General features: G+C 34.9%; 1 pseudogene; it reads left to right on the plus strand.

Annotated features, from left to right (window-relative positions):
* The first annotated feature begins 952 nt into the window (after positions 1-952).
* On the plus strand, positions 953-26,147 carry LOC120214035 (annotated as a pseudogene).
* Positions 26,148-26,175: the final 28 nt, after the last annotated feature.

Consider the following 26,175-nt stretch of genomic DNA (forward strand, 5'->3'; position numbering starts at 1 on the left):
TTTTTTTTAAATTTTACATAATATTAAAAGTAATATTAATATATATATATATAATACTCTTTTTAAGTTGACAATATTAAAAGGTATAAAAATATCACAAGTCATAACATATATAAGTTAAATATCATAAAATCAAGTTAAACAAAATGATTCAAATCAACTACAACATAATATTTAAGGTCAATACCTAATGAAATTCATCAACAACTAAATAAAAAAAGTATATAATTGATATAAGTATCAATCATCATAATCAGAAAAATAAATTTGGGGCTGAAAAAAATCATAACAAACGACGTCGTTTGGTTTAATTAAAAAAAAAAACAGAACCGGTGAACCGGCCGGTTCTTGACCGGTTCGTTACAAAACTGGTTTTATAGAGTGACCGGACCGGATAGGCAACTGGTTCCCGATTCAACCGGTCGAACCGGCCGATCCGGTCCGATTTTAATAACACTGGTTTAGATAATTTTCCTACAGCTTTATTTATCAATATTTTTTAATAATCCACGATAACTATAGAATAATATAGGTTTAGATTTTAATATTTTATTTTAAAATCATATATATTATTATGTTTTAGTTTCACTTTTATCACCCAGTATTTATACTTATGTTACGTTTTGGTTTAATTTTGGTCACCCACTGTTAAAATGTTAATGGTGATGTTGATGTGTTACCAAAGATAATGTCACATTATTATTAAATTTTTATTAAAAATGCACGTCAGCAGTTATGTAATTTTTTAACGACGGGTGACTAAAATAAAATTCAAAATGTGACTAGATATGATCTTAAAAAATAATAGTTGCATGACTAAAACAGAATAAAAATGGTGGTTGAGAAACTAAACGTGTAATTTACCTAAAAAAATATTATACACACCCGCTGCTGGGTATATCTAGAGACCAAAGCAGTTTTTTTTTTAGGAGCAAAACAGTTGAGAGAAAAATGAAAAGGGCCCAAAATGCTTATGGATGAGGGTAGCAAGCAACAAATCCCGGCTTCTACAGCCCAAGTACCACTTTTCAGTTCAACCCACATTTTCTACCACCGATTTTCCCCGGAAACAAACACCTCACTGTCATTGCGCCTCGCTTACTACAAACTTTTGAGGGCTGAGCTAAGGGGAAAAAGCTGTGAATTCAACGGAAATGACGACCCATACGTGTCAAGCTCTTCGTGCGTGTCGACCTCCCTTGTTTTTTTTTCATCTAAGTCCATCCTTCAACGCTCTCGAAACTGCAAATTCTCTGTTCAAAGCTCTATGATAGACCCAAACAGCTCACGAAAGGTACTAACTTCGTACTTCATTTCTCTTAATACGTCTCCGTTGCAACTGGATTTTATTTGGTTTCTGTGAAATCTCAGTAAAATGACGAGAAAATGTTGGAAATTGGCGCAGAATTACTTTGGATTATTAGTTTCTTATTTCAGTCTTGTGACGAGGAAGTTCGATCATTTTGATGAATTTCACTTGATTTGCCAGTCCTTTTTGTTTAATTTAATGTTTGCTAGCTTCACTTCTGTTTTGTTACTTTTTGAGAGTGAAATTTGGTTTCATCTATGCTGGAAATTAAGGCAAAAAGAACTTAACATGCTTTCTAATTGATAAACGTTACCCCTTTAAGCATCAGTGTAGCTTGTTTATGTATTTGCCGAAATGCATAATCAACTGTCTGTTGATCCTGAGAATTCGTCGCATAACCTTACAGTTAGTTTTGGAAGTTAAGGACAAGCTTGAAAAGGAGCATTCTAGTCTGCCGGTTGGAAATAATGGAAGAGACAACGAAGACATGATACTATGATTTCTTAAGGATAGGAGATTTTCTATTGAAGAAGCCGTCACTAAGTTGACAAAAGCTATTGTATCCTTTATCTTTGCGTTCATATTTTGTAGCACAAGAGCTTTAACAATGTGCATTTAAATGATACCTTAATATGCCTTAATGGGAGACATTAATTTGGCTATAAAGTAGTTGAAGTTGATGGAAGCTGATTTTAATCAATACTGCCTGTGTAATCTTTTCCTGAAAAAAGAACAAACTTACCGGTTTCTTTCATTTTTCTATTGTCTTGACTGTTGAACCACATTTCTCAATTGCAAGTTTCATTGATCAAAATGATGAAAATTTTGAGAATTGTAATTTGATTCTTTACCTGAAACCCTTATCCTGTTGCCCTTAAAGCCTTTTTCTAGAGATGGCCTCAAGAATTTGGAGTTTCTGATCTGTCTGAAGATGATGTCAAAAATATAGCCGCAACCGGAAAAAGCTATGTGCATGACTTTCTTGACGTTAATGACAGACCAGTTCTCATTGTTGTGGCATCTAAGCACCTTCCTGCTGTAAGTTTTGAAGGTCACTGCCTGTGTTCATGTACGTCTGTTTAGACTTTTTGCATTGAAGGATACTTTTCTTGCTTGATAACTTTTAGCGGAATTCCTTTAAAAGATTTTCTGGGTGCATCTCCGGATAAAAGAGAAAAATTTTGCTATCATAATATAAACGATTTCCAAATGTAGAAAGTAGGAATTAGGATGCTTTACCCTGATTATGTTGATTCACAACAGCTATGCTTCATTTATCCCGTTTTCCAGATATGAGACCATTCTTCAAATGACCGATGTGCTAATTAATTGTGCCATTGAATTGGAGTCTAAATGAGAAGTAAGACATGTATCACTGCTTCATGAATTAGATTCCTTTTTTCTTTGGCAGTTTCCTGGTGTCCGGACACAGCTCATCTAACCTCCTTAAGTTAACCACCTTGCTTTCTAGGTATTTGAATAGACTGAATCCTTGTTTTTCTTCTAAGGATCATGTCCTTATAAGATAAACCAAAATAGAGTTTAATATGGATTGTCCTTATACTTTAAATGTGCTTCTAAGATGATTAAGCTTCCAACAAAAGTCATTATTTTGTCGATCACAGGTGCACAACTCTCGTCAGGATGAGAAATTGTGTGTATTCTTGATTGAGAAGGCATTGAGCAAGCACCCACCTGGGAAAGAACAAATACTTGGAATAGTTGACCTCCGAGGCTTTGGCAATGAAAATGCAAATCTCGGTTTCTTGACTTTATTGGTAATATACAAATTAGTCGCAGAATATTTTTTGTAACTTAAATCATATCATGTATTGACACCAATATATCAGCATTAAGCTATTAATAAATGTGTTGGGCTGACTAAAGATAAAGAAAAGAGAAAATAACTTCAGTGACAGAAAATGTCTTATAATATATGATTTTAACTAATTTTTTTTAGATTTGCGAAAATGACCAACAAATTCGTAACGCGATCTCGAATTCGTAACGCAAACACCAATTTCGCAACTCAGTTTTGAAATTCGCAACTCTAATTTCTTTTCCGCAACGCTATTTTTCAAATTCGCAACGCGAATATATAAATCGCAACGCGGATTTGTTATTCGTAACGCGGAAGTCAAATTCGCAAAGCGCGTTTATTTTCGCAACGCGAATTTTATTTTCGAATTTCAAACACAATATTAATTTCGCAATACAAATGTAGACAATATAACTCATAACCTAAAACTCTAAATCACAACTCAGTCCCATCTCCATCTCTCACTCTCTACGACGACATCCGTCCCCATCTCCGGCGACATCCGTCCCCATATCCGACGACCCCCTCTATCTCTATCTCTCAAAGTCACCCTCACAACCATTCACGGTCACAAATAGAAAATCAACCATCGAGGTTTAGTTTTTTTTAATTATTTTTATTTTGAAAATTTTGTATTATTATTAGATTTTTCATATTTAAATTGATGATAAATTTACTGGTAATTTCAATATATAGATTAATCATTTCACTTAGATTGCTTAGTAAATTCATTCGGTTGCTGTCAATACTGCTAAATTGTTTAGTCTTTAACGCTGTGAAGTTAGTATTTGTCTTTTGGTTGAAGTAATACAATTCATTCAGTTTTTAATTTGCAGAAGAATAATTTTTGAAACTTAAATTCGTAACACGAAAATCGCGTTGCGATTTTCATTTTCGTATTGCGAAGTTCATTTTCGTATTGCGAAGTTCATTTTCGTGTTTCGAATTTAAGTTTCAAAAACTACTCTTCTTCTACAAATTGAAATTTGAATGAATTGCATTATTTCAACCTAAAAACAAAGACAAATACTAATTTCACAGTGTTGCGAATTTAAGTTTCAAGAATAAACTACTACTCTTTCTGTTGTCCTTGAACCTGCACTAAACCTATATGTTGTCCATTTAAATGTTTATATAAGTGCTTACTTCTGGAATGTTATCTGATGCATTTTGTGAATTATGATAGAATAATGACTTGGGTGAATATAGTGCTAGTTTGAAACATATTTGGCTATATTTTCCCTGTTTAATATCATGTCTATTTATAGTGTATAATTTGTAGTTTTTAATATATCTAACTTGGTATGTTTATTGTTTTTGTTAGGAATTTTTTTTCAGCTTCATTGACTTTAAGGAATAAATTAAGCCTAGCCACTACAATTGCGTCGACACTTACACCTATACAAAGAAATTTGTTTGAGAAAACTTGTTTCGGGCCATGGATGAAAGTACAACATCCAGGTGGAGATGCTATGTTGACCCATTTGGTTCTTCAGACCATGACTAACGATCTACCCGAGAGGATACAACGTGGTGATGAAGAGACATTGTTTCATTTTCCACCGGCGTATACTTGTTTTGGGCGGGAGGAGTTTTGCTTAATCATTGGTCTACGTTCGGACGACACGATGAAGTATTATCTGATGCATTTTGTGAATTATGATAGAATAATGACTTGGGTGAATATAGTGCTAGTTTGAAACATATTTGGTTATTTTCCCTGTTTAATATCATGTCTATTTATAGTGTATAATTTGTAGTTTTTAATATATCTAACTTGTTATGTTTATTGTTTTTGTTAGGAATTTTTTTCGGCTTCATTGACTTTAAGGAATAAATTAAGCATGGCCACTACAATTGCGTCGACACTTACACCTATACAAAGAAATTTGTTTGAGAAAACTTGTTTCGGGCCATGGATGAAAGTACAACATCCAGGTGGAGATGCTATGTTGACCCATTTGTTTCTTCAGACCATGACTAACGATCTACCCGAGAGGATACAACGTGGTGAGGAAGAGATATTGTTTCATTTTCCACCGGCGTATACTTGTTTTGGGCGGGAGGAGTTTTGCTTAATCATTGGTCTACGTTTCGGACGACACGATGAAGTAGGTCGGTACACTAGTCATATTGCCCACCCATCATGGTTATTTCGGGTTTTTCCTGAGCTGGCAAAGGCGAAACCCAGTTTACACGTCGACGATTTGAAAAGATTACTTCTTAAAGATGGTTTTACTCAGATGGATGACCTTGATGTTGTCCGAGTATGCCTTTTATTACTTTTGAATGCCGGCTTTTTAGGAAAAGGGCAACCAACCTATTTATGAGGATTTAATATTATTGGTAGAGGATCTAGATGCATGGAACGTGTTTTCGCGGGGTTCATATATATGAAAAGCTACTTGGAAAAAGTTGTCGTCTATATTTGAGGACCGTCGTAGTTTGCGTAGCCATGGTTCCAAATACACTTTGATAGGCTTTATTCGGGCATTTAAGGTAAGAATTTCTATATAATGTTTCCAAAATTATAATTAATTATTTAACAATTACTAAAATTAATGTTTGTGTATTATATTGTTTGTAGATTTGGATATTTGAGGTTTTTCCCAGCATGCAGACATATGCCATCAAAAAGTCAAATGATATTCCTAGGGCTATTACCTGGAGGAGGATCCGACTGTTGGATTGAGAAAATTTATTACCATATACGACGATGAATGATGTAAGTTAACACAAATACTACCATATATAAACAAGTTATTACTAGTAGACGTTTGACTTTGTTTGAGCTTTTATATTGTTAGGAGGCAAACTATCCATTACAGAGGCTGACACCCACAGAGACTGACACTCACAGAGGCTGGCAAGCTAGTAAGCGTTTTTTTGATAGGACGGATGATGAGTAACCCCAACTTCAAGAGTAATCACCTGATCGATCCGATTCTACAGCTTGACATCGAGAGCCATCACCTGATCGGGCTGATTATACACCTCCACACCGAGAGCCATCACCTATTCCATCACATCATCGAGCCTCTTTTCCACCATCACCTCATGATAGGCGACCGACAAAGATGCCACAACATTTATCTCTTCGTTCTCTACCTCCACGGGATGAGTTAGGGGAGTTACGTGATGAGGTCAATGCTTTGCGTGATGAGGTCGGTACTTTACGTGATGACAATGGTGCATGGCGTGATGAGGTACGGTCTTTACGTAGTGAGGTAGATGTTTTACACAATGAAAATTGTGCTCTACGTGGTGAGGTATCTACTCTACGTGATGAGGTAGCCACTCTACGTGAGATTGTTTCATTGTTACAAAATGAGGTTCATACTCTACGCAATGAGGTAAGTTTGTTTAATACTATACTAAAAATGCAAATAACCTTTTTCGGCATTATTTACTTATTTATTTACTGATTTATGTATTAATTTATTTTTAGCGGCCCGATAAGGTAGATGCTTTATGTCGGGGTTTTCTTGCATGACAGGGTTCACGCATCAGACGTCATGCACATGCCATTACGTCTCCTTTCACCCTAATAGTTCCAAGAATGCGTAAGAAGAAACCTGATTCACCTGTCATCGTTCAAGAGGCCTCTCCTATCGTTCAAGAGGCCTCTCCTATCGTTCAAGAGGCCATCTCATCGTTCAAGAGGCCCCTCCCATCGTTCAAGAGTCCGATTCACATGGCATACTATGTCGACATATTGATAAACCCCCTCTCGTGCCCGTTATGATGGATCAGAGTTGGCTTTCATATCAATTACCGGCCAGTACCATTCTTCAGCAGGAGAGGAGAATACTACCAGACATAATTATGGATAATACCCTTTGGGCTAAGACCGTAGTTGATTTTTATCTATGAGCGGAGCCAGGGGTGCTACGTTGACATATGCAAAATCGACGATAATATGCATTTGTTTCTTGAGCGGTCTTGGTAGGGTGTTTTATTAGGGGTTAAAGAGAATGACTATTTCGAATGGGGGGTAAGTCTTATATTCTTCTTATATTGCATTTTGATTATTTTTTTAAAATTTATTAAATTCACTAATATATGTATTTTTTTATAAAATAGCATATTGATGCATGGGTATCACGTCTTATAATTATAAGGAAATTGAAGAAAATAAAAAAGACGCGATCGACTATTATGCATTCGTCTTTTCACACAGCTCACTTGAAGGATCAGAGAGACGCTTCATATGCGTTGGGTAATGGAAAAACTATCATTTATCCTGCGTGGTAGGAGGTCAATAAGGTTAGTATTCATTTTTGCATATTTAAAGGTGTTCATAAATTTTATTTGATGTGCGCAATTGAATTATTATTTATGATTGCAGGTGTTTATCCCTGTTATGGAACGTTGTCATTGGCTTCTCGTCGAGCTTCAGCTCCCATCCCTGAAGAAGATAGTATATGTCAGCATGTTGAATTACATATTATTGTCTGATTTGAAAGATATTATTTGTAGAGGATGGAGCGCTCATTTGGCTAAATACTTGGATGCGATTGATTATTAGACTAATTCAGGAAACAAAAAGCCAAATAAGTTAAAAGTTACAATGATGAGAGACGAGACACGCCACAATAAACGGCGGGAGCCAAAGGGGATTGTGGTCCTCTTGTATGCATGTGCTTGGAACGAATGACGACAGAAGGTAAACAATTTCTATCTCCCACAGATAGAGATAGAGGTGCAGTAGGGTTATGATTTCGACATTTTATGGCTAGAGAGATATATGTTAGACGTTGCCTACCTGCATCCGCGTGCTGAAAGTGTGCATAAACAACCATTTGTTATTTGTAAGTTTGAGCAAGTGTTGTTAACATATTAGAAGCATTTGGATGTACTGTCTGGGGCTAATTGTATCAATGTGCTGTCAAGTGTAAATAAGAATTGTTTTTTTTGTTTAATTGATTTGTTGTTTAATTTCAATCTGCATTATGTTGAAGGCAAAAAAAGACATGTTGAAGGTACACTTTCGCAATGCGAAAATCAAATTCACAACGCGAAAGTCAAATTAGCGTTGCGAATTTTATTTTTGCGTTTCAAATTTGACTTTTGCAACAATCGCTACGCGAAAATTGCAATACGAATTTGATTTTCGCGTTGCGAATTCAAGGAAAACAAATTAAAAAAGATAACAGATAACAATCTGATAAGTGATAATAACTGAACAGATCATAGGAATGTTCAAACTCAAGTTACTAATGCATGTCTAACTGAAAATGTTTGTATTCACACATAAATTACACATAATACAACGTTTGCATTTAAAAATCACCTAAGTTAATAAGTCTCAAAAGGTGAAGCCAGTTGTGATTGAGATTTTGATTTTGATTGCGATTTTGATTTCCTTTTGCTTGGCACCATATGAACTTCGGATTTTGATGAAGATCCATATTTTGGTAGAGGAAAAGATGATTGTGATGGCATTGGTGATCTATAGGTCAACCTTGTATGTCTACTTTCCTTGCACCGACTACATGTCGATATCCTCTTCTCTTTACCCTTAGACGGTATACGATCGTGATGTTTTGGTCGGCCAGGTAGCCTATTGTCCATGACTGTGGCAAAACTGTTTGTAAGTCATCTGGTATGTCCCACTTAGAAGGATGTGGAATAGGGTAGACAATTTCGGCATAAGTCTTTCGATATACTTCTGTAGTGTAGCAATCCATAGCGTATGCGCTTCAATCATCTTGGTTTAGATGAAGAACAACTTTTATAACATGTCCACACGGATAACCAGATGTTTGCCATTTTATACAACTACACATCTTTGCATTTAGATCGACAAGCCCATTTAAGTTATTATCCAATACTTCAAACAAAATGTTTGAACATGGTTCAACTCTCCACGACGTTGACTTCACAACACGTTTCGTTATATTTTTTTTTCAGTCCATGGTGTAACACGACGTTCCAATTTTCCTGTAAATGTAAATAAATAATACTTAGTAAAATATATTAAATATGATAAATTATGAATTTAAAGAAATAATACTTGCATGGTTTCTTTTCTTGTGGTACCACTGTTGAATAGAGGCTTGAAAAAACTCCATTAACATAGTAATGGGTAATTTTCGGGAATGACGACCTAGAGCGTTGATTGATTTTGCACTATTATACGTCATGAAACCATATCTTACTCCAAGTTGATGTACTCTTGACCATCTTTCAAACCCGACATCTTCTAGTGTTTGAGCACATTGAGGAAAAACACGTCTTAAACAATTTATATGCTTATTAAAATCCAATTCCTAATAAGTTTTTACAACCTTCCAGTATGTCCATTTGTGATTTTTTATACCAGTAGACATTGATTTTATATTTCTATACAAATGAACACCACAAAGTCCATGAAAAACATCTGGGAAACACCTTCTAACAGTGTTGTCAATTGAGTTTGCCCTATCGGATATGATTGTCAGATTGCTAATAGGACCTATGCAATCCCTAAGATACCCCATAAACCATGTCCATGAATCAGAGGTTTCAGATTTGCATCCCCGTAAGCTATTGACAGTATCCCATTGTTAGCATCCATGGCTACTGCTAATAAGTTTACTCCAAGGTATCGACCTTTCAAATATGCTCCGTCAACTATAATAACTGGGCGCATGCAAGTAATAAACGAACAAATCTAAAAAATAATATACACAAGAAATATAATCATTGAAATGTGAAATGCATGTAACTAACAAAAATGAGTCAACAAAATTATATTGATTTACTAACCTCAGCACCAATGGCGATAAACAGCAACTCAAAGCGTCCATCTCTATCTGTTTTGATATGAGTTACCGACCCATGATTTTTCAGCTTTAAATTGTGACAATAAGCTGACAGTTGGGCAAATGATATTTCTGGCAACCCCCTCAACAATTCCAAGACATAACATTTGGCTCTCCAAGCTTGAGAATATGAGATACTAATCTTGAATCGAGCATTCATGTTAGTCATAATTTCATGTCCCCGATATACCCTGCCATTCAAAAACATTAACTCAACCAGAAAACCACCCAACACCTTTTTGTTTGCCTATCTATGGTGAGGAAAAACTTGGGTTCTTGAACATGTATGTTTATCAATAAAAGTCCTAACTTGAAACATTTCACAATCTTTTATCCTCTTTGCAATCATACGCCACGTACAGTTTTTATCAATCATACACTTTGTTTCGAAACGATCTTTGCTTGATTTGTTAACTTTTAGTTGATAGCCATCTCCCACACATTTCGTATACAAAGCTATCTTCAAGTCTTCCTTTGTATCAAAACAATCATCTTTTTTGAAACGAATAACTTTTGTGTAACAATCAACTGCTATCTTTACCAACTCTTCTTCTGGTATCTGAAGTAATTCTGGCATATTCCAGTTATACTCCCATGGCATTTTCTTATTCTTTTTTCTTCGGGGACTTTTTTTTCTTCTTCAGGGTTATATAAATTATAGAATTGATGTTCAACATGTTCATTCACAGTCGTAACTTCCTCCTCATTATCATCAACAACATCTTCCTCGGCAACGGCTGTTTCATCATCAAAATTTGGGTATTGACCAATATCAAAATCATTACATGCAGGGTCTGTTTCTTCTTCTGAAACATCATCAAAATCCGAGTATTGACCAAGATCAAAGTCCGGGTATTGATCAAGATCAAATTTCGAATACTGACTAGTACTCACAATTTTTTCTGTTGGCTCATCATCGTTTAATTGGTCAATACGAAAACCGGAATTTGGTGCTGAAAGTTGATTGAGATTTGGATTAGGGAAAGGTTGTGGGTTTTGAGATTTCATTTGATATTGTGTTTGGTATTGGAAATATGGTGAAACAAAATTTTCTTGGTGATGAAATTGTGACGGAACCTTTAAATTTTGAGGTTGATAACAACGTTGTACATTGTGAGCACCATAAACTGGGGTTGAATAACTTAGTTGATTACTACCCGCTACTGACCCAACTTCACTACTTCTAGGTTCAACAACATACAATGTAACATCATATTCTTGCGAAACACTAATGTAAGCAATGAATCGTTCAACATTCATTGTCTGTTAACAAATAAACTTTACCTTTTCTCTGATAAGATACCTAAATCCACTTAGAGGCTCTAAATTCAATTTCTTTGCAACATGTAACATTATAGTTTCATAAGTTAACTTTTTTAATGACAGTTTTAGTTGAAGATTCATGGGTAAAGGCATATATTGTAAAACACCATGAATATTCTCTCATGACTCTCCAAAACACAAAGTTATCCAAACATGATCAACATTAGATGATTTCATTATACAAATTATAAATTAATTTACTAAACAAACGAGCTATAAACTAGATATCATCACTAACTTAGAGAAAAATATACATTTATTAAGTTGATAGTTGATAATTTGGGAGAGAAATCATTGAAAAATTATATATAAATAAAATTATGTAAAAAAAATTAGAGATGAAGGAAGATGTCGTTGGATATAGGAACGAATGTCGCCGGAGGGAGTGATAGATGGAGATGGAATGAGTTGTGATTTAGGAATTTAGGTTATGAGTTGTTGCTGTTGCGTATTTTATATACCAAAACATTTGTGTTGCGAAAATAAAAGCTGTTGCGAAATTAAAATTCGTGTTGTGAATTCGAAAATCGAGTTGTGAAAACAAAATTCGTTTTGCGATTTAGAAAATCTTGTTGCGAAAAAGAAACTTGTGTTGCGAAAAATTCGCGTTGCGAAAAAGAATTCGCGTTGCGAATTCAGAAATCGAGTTGCGAATTTGAAATTCCGTGTTGTGAATTTGAAAACCGTGTTGCGAATTTGGAAAATCGCGTTGCGAGAAAGAAATTTGCATTGCAGAAACTGTGCGAATTTGGGAAATTCGTGTTGCGAAATTGGAGTTCGTGTTGCAAATTTTTTTGGTCATTTTCTCAAATTCAAAAAAAGTTAGTTAAAATCGTATATTATAAGCATTTTCGGTCACTGAAGTTATTTTCTCTAAAGAAAAATGAGAGCATTTGTGTTAGCTTCGAAGTTTTGTACAATTAGTTTCTTACAGTGAAGGTAGAATGGGGATGTGTGTATATATATATATATATATATATAATTTAGAGGAAGAGATTGTAATAACCTGTTTTATTTTATTGGATAATAAGGTTGTGAAAGTCTTTATGTTAGATTAATCAATATCACTTATGATCAATATACAAATTTTCATCTTTTTGGCAGTTTGAAGTATTCTATTATTACTATCTGAAGCGGTTGGGGGCTTTTATATTTCAGCCAATTTGGAAGATAAAAAAACCCTTGTTAAAAGCATACGCATCCATGGTACGCATACTACTTATGAACTTGTTTCCGGAAAGCTTATTATTGTTAAAGTGAATATTCATTAGTTTCAAAAGCACTTTCACGCCTTACAGACTGTATTCACTCTATTACCAACATATTCTTGTTTACATTTTCTTATCAGTTGGCCAATGTGGAGCGAAATTTAGATAAGCATGAATAGGATTAATGGAACATGCAGTTAGTCAGTTACTTCTATGGATATCATTACTTTTCGTTGTGAACACATAGTCTTTTATCACCAAATAGCTCCAAAAACTTGACACACATCGATTCTGATATTCTAATGCATCCGAACCTTTATTTGCATTTATTTTCATCTTTCTAGTCATCAAAATCAGGGCATTTTGTAGAAGCAGAAGTAATTGCTTTTTCCGGTCCGATCGTGTTTGTTTGTGGTTTTATGTTTAGTTTTCTACAATTTTCAGATAAAAGGATATCAATGCCACATTAATTGAGTAATCAATGTGTAACACCCCAATTTAGGGGCTAAATTTTAGAAATTATAAAGTGATGAATTTAATTGGTATTTTGAAAGAAACGGTGGATTAAATTGTAAAATTTCAAAGTTGTCAGACCTTTTTAAGAAGTGCAGGAAGTTCAGTGACTAAATTCATGGTTTACTTATTTTTTATGAGATGAATTATAACCCCTCCTCCTTGTGTTTTTTGCAGATTTCCAGTTTTTCTCTTCTCCCTCAACCTCCTTTCAACTCCGATCTACTCATTGTCCGACGTCCGATCGACGAACCAAAACCACCATCGTGTTCATTGTCAACCGAAGAACAAAACCCCTCAAACCTTTTGTTGTGAATCATCGTTAATTTCAGTCAGAAGTATTTTCAGTATTAACTTGATTTTCGTTGGTTTTCAATTAATTCACGACGATCCGTGTAACATCCTCAATACCAGGTTAGTGACTAAATTGTAAAGTCTTATAAGTTGGTGATTAAAATAGAATGATTGAATAGTATAAAGATTTATTTACAAATTATTGTATAGAATTGAATTAAAAAGAAGAATGAATGGAAGGGCAAAGAGGTCATTTACAAGGAAATAAGAAATGAAGGGTTATATATTAATCCACGTGGGTTGAAGAGGGGAGAACACAAAGGCTTCCAGAGTTCTTTTCTTCTTCTTTCTTCCTTGTACGAGTAAAGCAAAACAAATGTGAGTTTTCTGATTATTGAGTTTCTTGTTAAATTTAAGATTGGGTTTTGATTATTAGATGATAATTAAGCTTAAGGAAAGCTTAAGTTATCTTAAAATCAAAGGATGATAGAGTAAGAAGAGATTAAAGATTACAGGTTCTTGAATAAAATCTTGGAATATAGTTCATATCTATAATTGGAAGTTAAATTTGACTTGTCATCAATCTAATTAAGACATATTAAGTGTTAGAAGTGGAATTAAATCATGTTGCAAAGTTGGTATAATTCTTGAATTTCATGAGGAGGATAGGATTTTGAAGTTTAATATGAAATAAGTGAGTATAGTTTGGTTTAAGTATGTGTACTGGAGTTAAGAATATAAAAGGGAATGAAATATGAAAGAATTAAACTAAAATGGATAAGTTTTCGGGTTCAAGAAGTGAATTATGGGCAGAGTGCATCGATACACATCCATTGTGTACCGATGCATCAAGGATAAAATCCCAAAAATTGTTGAAGGTGCATCGATGCACATGAAGTGTATCGATGCACTCCTTTAAAATAAATACATCGAATGCCATCAGTGTATCGATGCACAAGTAGTGCATCGATGCACCTCTTAATATTCAAACATCGAATGGGATTTGTGTACCGATGCACAGGTAGTGCATCGATGCACCCGTTAAGGGATGCATCGATACACTGTAGAGTGCATCGATGCATACATTCATTAAAATATGAAAATAACTTCCTTTTAGACTAAGTAATAGTTTAGAATATCAATTAGTATTGATATGTATCAATGTATTACTATGTAGATATAGAACATAATCTTGTTCCGGAACAATCAAAGGACTAGAATCGAATCAAAACAAGGCTAAGGTGAGTGTATTTTATAGTTGAAGTGTATAGAGACAAGACTTGTGATAAGTCTATCTCTGATAGTTGAGTTCATGATTTTATACTCATGTACATGCATACATATATTATTGTTATAGTGATATCATGCATAATTTATTATGCTTTAATATGATATTATGTGAACGAACGCCATTACAAGAGAAACAATCTAGGTATGTGGAATAATGGAAATGATTATATGTGTTTATATGAAAAGTGATGAAAGAGATATGAAATGAGAAATATATTTATGTTTAAGCCCATGTTATATGATATGAGAGCTATAGGTATAGTTGGCATGCTAAGAGTCGAGGGTTTATAGTGGTCATTCGGGACGTATCTAGTGGTCATTCGGGACGTATCCAGTGGTCCTTCAGGACGTATTAGTCCTTCGGGACATATCCAGTGGTCCTTAGGGGCGTAATGGTCATTCGGGATAAATATTCACTACCCCTAGTGGGAATTTATTGAGTTGTGGTGACAGTGTTAGTGCACAACCTCAATGTACTCACGTACCTTTGTTCTCAATAATGTACATGGGCAATTTAAAGATAAATTAAAGTGAAAGTGATACAAGAGATAAGTTTCATATGTGCATGACATTATTGTATATGTTATAGTGAATATACATGCATATTGAAATGTCATGATCAAATGGTAAGAATGCATATTCATGAATCTATTGTTACATGTTCATTTATTGCCTTACTAAGTCTATGACTTAGCGTGTAAGTGATTTACACGTAAGTAACAAGAAACAAGAAGAGCAGTACAAGAAGTGACAAGAACAACATCACTACTAAAAGATCATATCAGAAGTAATTGATAAAGTAGGTATTTTGAGTTATGCATAGAGTGTTGGCATGTAATAAGTTGTTAATTACGAATGCTCTGATCGATTTTGTATTTCGTGGTCTTTCTTATGTAAATTAACATATTTTGTTTTAATGAAAGTTTAAAATTTCTCTGTTTTTCTTTAAGTGTCAAAGTTTGAAAAGTCAATGTGACACCTCAGACTCATATTCGAGTCGGATACGAGTTAGGGGTGTTACATTTAATGGTATCAGAGCTAAGGTTTAGTCGATTCTCGGCATAAACTGAAGTCTAGAGTGTCTTATAATGTATACATACTAATAAAATAGTGAAAATTCTTATATGATAGAATAGTAAGTATGTTGTTTTGCTAATAGAATTATTATTGTGTCTTAATAGATGTCCGGACATGGTAGTTCTAGAAATGAAGCGGGAGATGATAGACCCGCTGAAAGTAGCAACTCACCTGTCCTGGCCAGGCAGAGTGAAGATCAGACACCCTTTGGAGTGCCTGTGAATGATCAAGATGTATTTTTTAGAACGTTAGAAGCGGTATTGATGCGTTTCCAACCTCCTACTACTTCAACTTTGGAAAGAGCTTAGAATGAGAGATTTGAAAATTCAAGAGCTCAGACAGTCAAAAGAACGGGTGCTTCTTCGAGTTCTGCACCATAAAAAGGAGCAAAGATGCTGGTTCTCGACCTCAAGCTAGATCAGAGTCAGTGACATCCTCCGCAAGAGGATCAAATCCGATGAGAGGTAGACAAACTCAGTCAGTGGGATCTGGGAGATCTAATCAGAGTCAAGTCAGACAATGCCCACATTGTGGAAGGAATCATTCAGGGATATGTAGGATGATTTTCAGAGCTTGCTTTAGATGTGGGAGACCGGACATTTTATTCGGGATTGTCCCAGGGGAGCCGATGAATCTGCACTACCGGAGAGGTCTATTTCTGCAGGGCAAAGGGGTAGAGGTAGAGGAAGAAATCAGTCAGAGTCCTCTGCTCAATAAGAGATACGTTCCACTGCTCGAGTGTACAATCTCAAGACCAATGAGGATCGGGATGATCTGGAGATTATAACAGGTACCTTTTTATTGTTTGATAAACATGTTATGGTATTGATTGATACGGGGTCTATATATTCATACATTACTAGTAAGTTAGTGAGAGAATTGAATATTCAGTTAAAAACTACTAGCAATGAGGTGATAGTGGCGAATCCGTTAGGGCACAATGCTCGGGTAAATATGGTGAGTCGAGGGTGTCCCATACGAATCCAGAGAATTGAATTCCCTGCTAATCTGATGGAATTACCCTTCGACGAATTTGATGTGATACTGGGAATGGATTGGTTATATCATTATTATGCTAATGTTGATTGTAGACTAAAAATAGTAACGTTAAGAAGTTCAGAAGGAGTAGAAGTTGTTGTATTTAGTGAAAGATGGAATCCATTGGCGAATGTGATATCAGTAATGACTACAAAGAAGTTACTACTGCAAGGATGTCAAGGATTCATTGCTAATGTGTTGGATGTAAGAGCCAAAGACAAAGAGATTAAAGAAATTCATATAGTGAGAGAGTTCTTCGATGTTTTCCTGCAGAGTTGTCAGGTTTACCTCAGGACAGAGAGGTAGAATTCCAGATTGAGATAATGCCGGGAACATCACCCATTGCAATGCACCATACAGAATGCTCCAAAAGAGTTGCAAGAATTAAAGATTCAATTACAGGAGCTACTGGACAAAGGGTTTCTTAGACCAAGTGTATCACTTTGGGGAGCTCCAGTTCTATTTGTTAAGAAGAAAGATGGTTCAATGTGTCTCTGCATCGACTACAGACAGCTCAATAAAGTGACCATCAAGAACAAGTATCCTCTCCCCCGAATTGACGATTTATTTGATCAATTAAAGGGAGCTTCAGTTTTCTCGAACATTGATTTGCGTTCAGGTTACCATCAATTGAAGATTCAAGAGAAAGACATTCCAAAGACGGCGTTTAGAACGAGGTATTGTCACTATGAATTTATCGTGATGCCATTTGGAGTTACAAATGCACCAGCTGCTTTCATGGATTTAATTAACAGAATATTCCAATCATATTTGGATCAGTTCGTGGTGGTGTTCATTGATGATATTTTAGTGTATTCAAAGTCAGAAGAAGAGCATACTTCACACTTAAAGATCGTTTTGCAAATTTTACGAGATAAAAAGCTTTATGCTAAATTCTCTAAATGTGAATTTTGGTTGAATGAAGTGGCATTCCTTGGATATGTAATTTCTATAGAAGGAATTCGAGTGGATCCTCAAAAGATTAAAGCTATTATGGAGTGGGAAGTTCCAAAGAATGTGTAAGAAGTTTGATGTTTTCTAGGTTAGCTGGTTATTATCGAAGGTTCGTTAAAAACTTTTTGATAATAGCGTTACCTCTAACTAATTTATTGAGAAAAGAAGTAAAATTTGCTTGGACTCAGGAATGCCAAGAGAGTTTAGAAAAATTAAAGAAGAATTTGACATAAGCTCCAGTGTTAGTCCAACCTGAGTCTAGCAAGAACTTTGTAGTGTACAGTGATGCTTCTCATAACGGTTTAGGATGCGTGTTAATGCAAGAGGGCAAAGTAGTGGTCTATGCTTATAGGCAACTAAAATCACACGAAAAGAATTATCCTGCACACGATCTGGAGATGGCGGCCGTAGTGTTTGCACTTAAGATTTGACGTCACTATTTGTATGGTGAAAAGTACTACTTGTATATGGATGATAAGAGTTTAAAGTACTTAATGACTCAGAAAGAGTTGAATTTAAGACAGAGAAGATGGGTGGAATTTCTCAAGGTTTTTGATGTTGTGATTGATTTCCATCCCGAAAAAGCAAATGTGGTAGCGGATGCCTTAAGTAGAAAGACGTTTCCAGCCTTACGAGCTTTGGATGCCAAACTATCATTTGGCAGAGACGGTGCAATTTGTGCGGAATAGACTATCAAGCCATCATGGCTAGATCAAATTAAGGAATTGCAAAGAAAAGATGAAATGTGTTTGAAGAAATTGCAACAATTTAAGAATGAAGAGCTAAATGATTATGAAATCAAGTTGGATGGGAACTTGTATTATCAAGGGAGATTGGTGATTCCAAATGATGATGAGTTAAAGAATTATTTATTAACGAAAGCTCATTGTAGTCCATTAACGATGCACCCAGGAGGAAACTAAATGTATATGGACCTCAAGAGTTGATATTGGTGGCCTGGAATGAATAAAGACATTACGATTGTATCAAAGTGTTTGACTAGTCAACAAGTCAAAGCTGAGCATCAGGTTCCATCGGGATTGTTATAATCAGTATCAATTCCTCAGTGGAAATGGGAGAATGCAACAATGGATTTTGTGACTGGGTTGCCTTTAACTCCGAACAAAAGGGATCCAATCTGGGTGATTGTAGATAGATTGACTAAATCAGCCCATTTTATCCTGGTGTGAACTGATTTCTCCGTGGATAAGTATGCCGAGCTATATGTTAGAGAAATTATACGCTTGCATGGTATACCTATTTCTATAATTTCTGATCGGGATCACATCGCGATTTTGGAAATCATTACATGGAGCGTTGGGAACTCGGTTGAACTTTAGTATAGCATTTCATCCTCAGACCGATGGAAAATCCGAGCGAACTATCCAAATTCTGGAGGATATACTTAGAGCTTGTGTAATTGAATTCAAAGGATCGTGGGAAATGTATTTGCCACTTGCTGAATTTGCATATAACAATAGTTATCAGTCAAGTATCAAAATGGCTCCCTATGAAGCTTTATACGAGAGAAGATGTCATACGCCCTTGAATTGGTTTGAGCTTAATGATAGAGAAGTTATTGGTCCCGAGTTGATTCAGGAAATGGAAGAAAATGTTCAAGTTATTCAGACTAACCTCAAAACAACAGCTGATAGACAGAAATCATATGCAGATTTAAAGAGAAAGGAAATAGAATATCAAGTTGGAGACAAAGTGTTTCCTAAAGTTTCTCCTTGGAAGAAGGTTCTGAGGTTTAGACGTAAAGGAAAATTGAGTCCTCAGTTCATTGGACCCTATGAGACTATTAAGAGAGTAGGACCAATAGCATATCAGTTAGCTTTGCCATCTGACATGGTGAAAATTCACAATGTCTTTTATGTTTCAATGCTTCGAAAGTATCGATCTGATCCTTCCCACATTGTGACTCCAGAAGAGATTGATATTCAACCAGATCTGACTTATGAAGAGGAACCGGTTAAAATCTTAGCTCATGAGGTTAAACAACTAAGGAACAAGACGATTTCATTGGTTAAAGTCTTGTGGAGGAATCACAAAGTAAAGAAAGCAATATGGGAGTGTGAAGAGGACGTGAGGATTAAGTACCCCCACCTCTTTGCGTAATGAAAATTCGAGGATGAATTTTCTTAAGGGGGAGATTTGTAACATCCTTAATATCGGGTTAGTGACTAAATTGTAAAGTCTTATAATTTGGTGATTAAAATAAAATGATTGAATAGTATAAAGATTTATTTGTAAATTATTGTATAGAATTGAATTGAAAAGAAGAATGAATGAATGGAAGGGCAAAGAGGTTATTTACAAGAAAATAAGAAAGGAAGGGTTATATATTAATCCACGTGGGTTGAAGAGGGGAGAACACAAAGGCTTCCAGAGTTCTTTTCTTCTTCTTTCTTCCTTGTACGAGTAAAGCAAAACAAATGTGAGTTTTCTGATTATTGAGTTTCTTGTTAAATTTAAGATTGGGTTTTGATTATTAGATGATAATTAAGCTTAAGGAAACTTAAGTTATCTTAAAATCAAAGGATGATAGAGTAAGAAGAGATTAAAGACTAGAGGTTCTTGAATGAAATCTTGGAATATAGTTCATATCTAGAATTGGAAGTTAAATTTGACTTGTCACCAATCTAGTTAAGACATATTAAGTGTTAGAAGTGGAATTAAATCATGTTGCAAAGTGGATATAATTCTTGAATTTCATGAAGAGGATAGGATTTTGAAGTTTAAGATGAAATAAGTGAGTATAGGTTGGTTTAAGTATGTGTGCTGGAGTTAAGAATATAAAAGGGAATGAAAGATGAAGGAATTAAGCTAAAATGGATAAGGTTTTGGGTTCAAGAAGTGAATTTTGGGCAGAGTGCATCGATACACATCCATTGTGTACCGATGCATCAAGGATAAAATCCCAGAAATTGTTGAAGGTGCATCGATGCATAAAGCGTATCGATGCACTCATTTAAAATAAAAACATCGAATGCCATCAGTGTATCGATGCACAAGTAGTGCATCGATGCACCCGTTAAGGGATGCATCGATACACTGTAGAGTGCATCGATGAATACCTTCATTAAAAGATGAAAATAGCTTCCTTTTTAGCCTAAGGAGTAATAGTTTAGAATATATCAATTAGTATTCTGATACGTATCAATGTATTACTATGTAGATATAGAACATAATCTTGTTCCGAAACAATCAAAGGACTAGAATCAAATCAAAACAAGGCTAAGGTGAGTGTATTTTATAGTTAAAGTGTATAGAGACAAGACTTGTGATAAGTCTATCTCTGATAGTTAAGTTCATGATTTATACTCATGTACATGCATACATATATTATTGTTATAGTGATATCATGCATAATTTATTATGCTTTAATATGATATTATGTGAACGAACGCCATTACAAGAGAAACAATCCAGGTATGTGGAATAATGGAAATGATTATATGTGTTTATATGAAAAGTGATGAAAGAGATATGAAATGAGAAATGTATTCATGTTTAAGCCCATGTTATATGATATGAGAGCTATAGGTATAGTTGGCATGCCAAGAGTCGAGGGTTTATAGTGGTCATTCGAGACATATCCAGTGGTCCTTCGGGACGTATCTAGTGGTCCTTCGGGACGTATCTAATGGTCCTTCGGGATGTAGTGGTCATTCGGGACATATCCAGTGGTCTTTAGGGACGTAATGGTCCTTCGGGATAAATATTCACTGCCCCTAGTGGGAATTTATCGAGTTGTGGTGACAGCGTTAGTGCACAACCTCAATGTACTCATATACCTTTGTTCTCAATAATGTACATGGGCAATTTAAAGATAAATTAAAATGAAAGTGATACAAGAGGTAAGTTTCATATGTGCATGACATGATTGTATATGTTATAATGAAATATATACATGCATATTGAAATGTCATGATCAAATGGTAAGAATGCATATTCATGAATCTATTGTTACATGTTCATTTATTGTCTCACTAAGTCTATGACTTAGCGTGTAAGTGATTTACACGTAGGTACAAAGAAACAAGAAGAGCAGTACTAGAAGTGACAAGAACATCATCACTACTAAAAGATCATATCAGAAGTAATTGAAAAAGTAGGTATTTTGAGTTATGCATAGAGTGTTGGTATGTAATAAGTTGTTAATTACGAATGCTCTGATCGATTTTGTATTTCATGGTCTCTCTTATGTAAATTAACATATTTAGTTTTAATGAAAGTTTAAAATGTCCCTGTTTTTCTTTAAGTGTCAAAGTTTGAAAAGTCAATGTGACACATCGGACTCATATTCGGGTCGGATACGAGTTAGAGGTGTTTCAATCCGACCATCCGTTTTCGACACCTCCCGCACCATCGTGTTCCTTGTGTCGTTCCGAGTCTGCCGGTGTCCTCCTTGTCTCCGTCAGCGGTAGCGAGTGAGGAGGTGAAGCGGTCAAAGTTTCATATTTGTTGAAATCGAGCTCTCTACCGTTCAAAATTGTGAATCGAGCTTTGTAAGTGCCTCAAAATCACTTAAACTAATTTTTAAGAATTTTTCTGGGAATTTTTCGACACCGTATCACTGTTCACGCGCCACCCCCCGAGAGTGGGCATCGTCTGGCCGCAAGGTGTTAATTTTGTAATTAATTTCTGTTTGGGTGCTATTTGTGTAAAAACTTGGGTGTTAATTTGTATATATTTACAGAATGTGGCTAATTTTGTAATTAATTTCTGTTAGGGTGATATTTGTGTAAAACGGTCAACTATTGGACCGTTGACCGGCGTTGACCATTATTGACCTGAACTTTGACCGGCGTTGATCTGGCGTTAAACGAGCTTTGACTTTGACCGGGTATACTTATCCTGACATTTTTCGACGTTCTGAGTCCGATTCCACAGTCCATTTTTCGAAATTTGGACCCGAAGGCCTCGACATTGCCAATCAAACCCGTTGACTTTGACCGAAAAGTTAAAATTTTCAAAAAGTTAATTTTATGTTTGACGTCCCAATATATTTTTGGGGTCCGTTTTGCCAAATTCGAACCTGATAAGTGGTTTTCACTGATTAATCACCCGATTCGATCGTTTTTCGAAATTAAGCCCCATTTTTTATGCAAATTTTATTATATGTATCTGAGGAATATTCGAAGATGATTTCAAGATCAAGGGCATTTGAATGGAATTTAATGGTTGATCAATATGGCACGTAAATCGAGGTAATACTTTGCTACATCTTTATGCTTTATGGAACATGTGAATATTGGTAAATGCATGATTAAGATAATGTTGGTCTCATTTGTGTAGTTAATTAATTTTTACACTCGATCTGAATACGGTAAAAAGGTTCAGTTTTTCGAAATTTGGACCCGAAGGCCTCGACATTGCCAATCAAACCCGTTGACTTTGACCGAAAAGTTAAAATTTTCAAAAAGTTATATTTTATGTTTTGACGTCCCGAATATATTTTTGGGGTCCGTTTTGCCAAATTCGAACCTGATAAGTTGGTTTTCACTGATTAATCACCCGATTCGATCCGTTTTTCGAAATTAAGCCCCATTTTTATGCAAATTTTATTATTATGTATCTGAGGAATTATTCGAAGATGATTTCAAGATCAAGGGCATTTGAATGGAATTTAATGGTTGATCAATATGGCACGTAAATCGAGGTAATACTTTGCTACGTCTTTATTCTTTATGCTTTATGGAACATGTGAATATTGGTAAATGCATGATTAAGATAATGTTGGTCTCATTTGTGTAGTTAATTAATTTTTACACTCGATCTGAATACGGTAAAAAGGTTCAGTAATTGATTATGGTTCAGATGACTTTTATAAGAAATTGAGGGATTGTTAGAATTAAATTACAAGTTATATGCTTAGTGATAAAGAAATCAACCTGGATATGTAACTTATAATTTATTTCATCAAAGGTTAAATGTTAAAGGTACTTGGATGAGAAATTATGAGAATACTCCGGTAGGGTAAAATTACGAAAATACCCTTATGTTATAAAAAGACAAGATTTAACTATGGAAGTTGGATAAGAGGTTTTTAAAGACATTGATTTGATAAAACTATTGATGTGCATAAGAAATGTTAGTTTTACTTGGAAATTATGGATAACTGTTTTTAACCCCAAGAGAGTCTATGCAAGATACTAAAAGTATGTTAAGGAATCTTTTCAAGATTAGAGAATGTTCGAGGAATCAATTAATTATAGGATCTCTAGATTATAATTATTTTCGTTAAGAATTAATACCGAAATTATCTGGTTAAGAATTACGAAAATACCCTTGAGAGGTAAAATTGTCTGAGTTGACCCTGAATGAGAAAATACTTTGAGAATTCGTACTTAACTCGATTAAATATGTATTTAATTGTTAAGATCCTGTCTTTGTACAGAAAAATTCATGATATTTTGTTTGTAAAATATGAGAAGACACTTAACCCGAAAATATCTGAGTTATGAGTAAAAACCTGAAGAAACTGAAATAAGTGATAAGTTTGAATTCGATAATAAGATCGGACGTAAGGAAATGATTGTAATACACTGGATCTGTAAAATGACCAGAATACCCTAAGAATGCAAATGACCAAGAATATGACCAAGGAATGATTGGATATCCTCGAGCTCTGAAATGAATGGAATATAACTGAACACCAAAATGACCAAAATACCCTTATGGCCTAGAATAAGTAAATGTCTTGGATTAATTTAGAAATCCAAATAAACACGGATGTTGTACTGCTCTTAAAAGTTCTGGAACGCAGCTTAAGTGGTCAACCAATGCTAGTGCTATATCATTATCTGAATGATATAAGTATCACTTGAATGTTGGTTCGTCTCATTAAGTTTGGATTGATGATAATTTTGGAAGTAAGCAGCTCAGCTGAACTTTGGATCGCATTCGGTACTCAGAAGTGGATATTTGTTAGACAAATCAACCAAGAAGACCAAATTGAATTGAACGGAAGTACAATACTTATCCGAAATTCAGAAACGTCCGAATTACTCTAAAAAACTCTGAAGTAACTGGGATACACTTGACCGTTAAATAAATTAAGTAACCTCATGGACTGAGGATTAAATAAGTGATTTGAATGGGTCTGGAAACGTTAATGAACATACATGATGTAATGTTCTTATAGGACATGTACTACAAATCAAGCACGTCAGCATTTCATGATATCGTGGAAGCGTGAAAATGAAATAAAGAGCATTGAAATATCTATTAGTTTCCTTAAGATCTATTCAGCGATGATTCCGAAGATAGTCTATGGATAAGATTTTTTGGTATTAAAAAGTAAATACCCTGGAAGGATAATGTATTTACCAATCGACAAGCATTAATTCTGGGAGATATTCATTTAGAGTTGTTTGATAATGAAATCAATCGACATAGACTGTAAATGTATTGAATATTCATTTCTTCCTTATCAACTCAAGTCTCATTCTGAATAACTGATGATTACATCAGTTATTGATCTCTTCCAATAGTGATTCTAACTTTCGACATTCTATCGGTAAATTGAATATCCATGTTATAATACCTGACTTGGATTCTGAACGGATACTTGACCTGGATTTTGATATGATACTTGACCTGGACTATGTTTTGATTTTTGATTTATCCGTTTACGGATGGACATGTTTTATTTGGGGGTAATGTTGGAGGAAGTATACCTGGAGACTCCTCGGCTGTGTGCTCAGGGCCTTACTTACCGGCTCCTCGGTTGTGTGCTCAGGGCCTTACTGGACTTGACGGTGGGTGTATGGTTTTGGGAAACCTACATATTTTGGAATTGACGGATGGGGGTAGTGTTCATGTTTTTTTAAAACATGTTACATAATCTGATTTTACTGAAATATTTCCATCTGAACTGAATATTATCTGTTACTACCCGAGATATCAATATGACCTCAGCTCAACATAAAGATCTGTAAATATCTGAACCAATAAAGAAATATATGTTTATCTGTATCTGCACGTTCTTCACATCATCTGGTAGTTCTGTATTACTGAGCTTTCCAAAGCTCACTCTATTACTCACTATTGCAGGTTAAGAGAATTGTATCAGTGCAACTATCGACTTCAGTAAGGGAGTTTTCCGGTGTTACTTGCAGACTATGGTACATGTAATTAGGGGGTATGTAATTGTATTTTATTTTAAATATGAGTATGAAAATCTATTTTATTTATAAATACTGATAAATGATTTTATGAGTTTACATGTTTTGATAAAAAGTTTTAAATTTTCTGAGATTTTACAGTGGGTCGCTCCGGTGGCCCTAATGTGACACTCGAGATCGGATCGGATTACCCACATCGATCTGAGGGGTTACACAATGAAGCTTGGAAAGTATGTAATGTATGCTTGATTGCTTTGATGTGATTTGTGTATTTTGTTGAGATATTTAGTATGGTGTTTGAAGGTGAGATTCTGCTCAATGGAAACTGTGAGGAAGGAATACTTTACAGAAGAAACCGTACCAATCATCTTTAGACAATGAGGCAATTACCTTATTCTTTCAATTTTGG

Source organism: Hibiscus syriacus, unplaced genomic scaffold, assembly GCF_006381635.1.
Source record: "Hibiscus syriacus cultivar Baekdansim isolate YM2019G1 unplaced genomic scaffold, ASM638163v2 tig00110050_pilon, whole genome shotgun sequence".
Classification (NCBI taxonomy): domain Eukaryota; kingdom Viridiplantae; phylum Streptophyta; class Magnoliopsida; order Malvales; family Malvaceae; genus Hibiscus; species Hibiscus syriacus.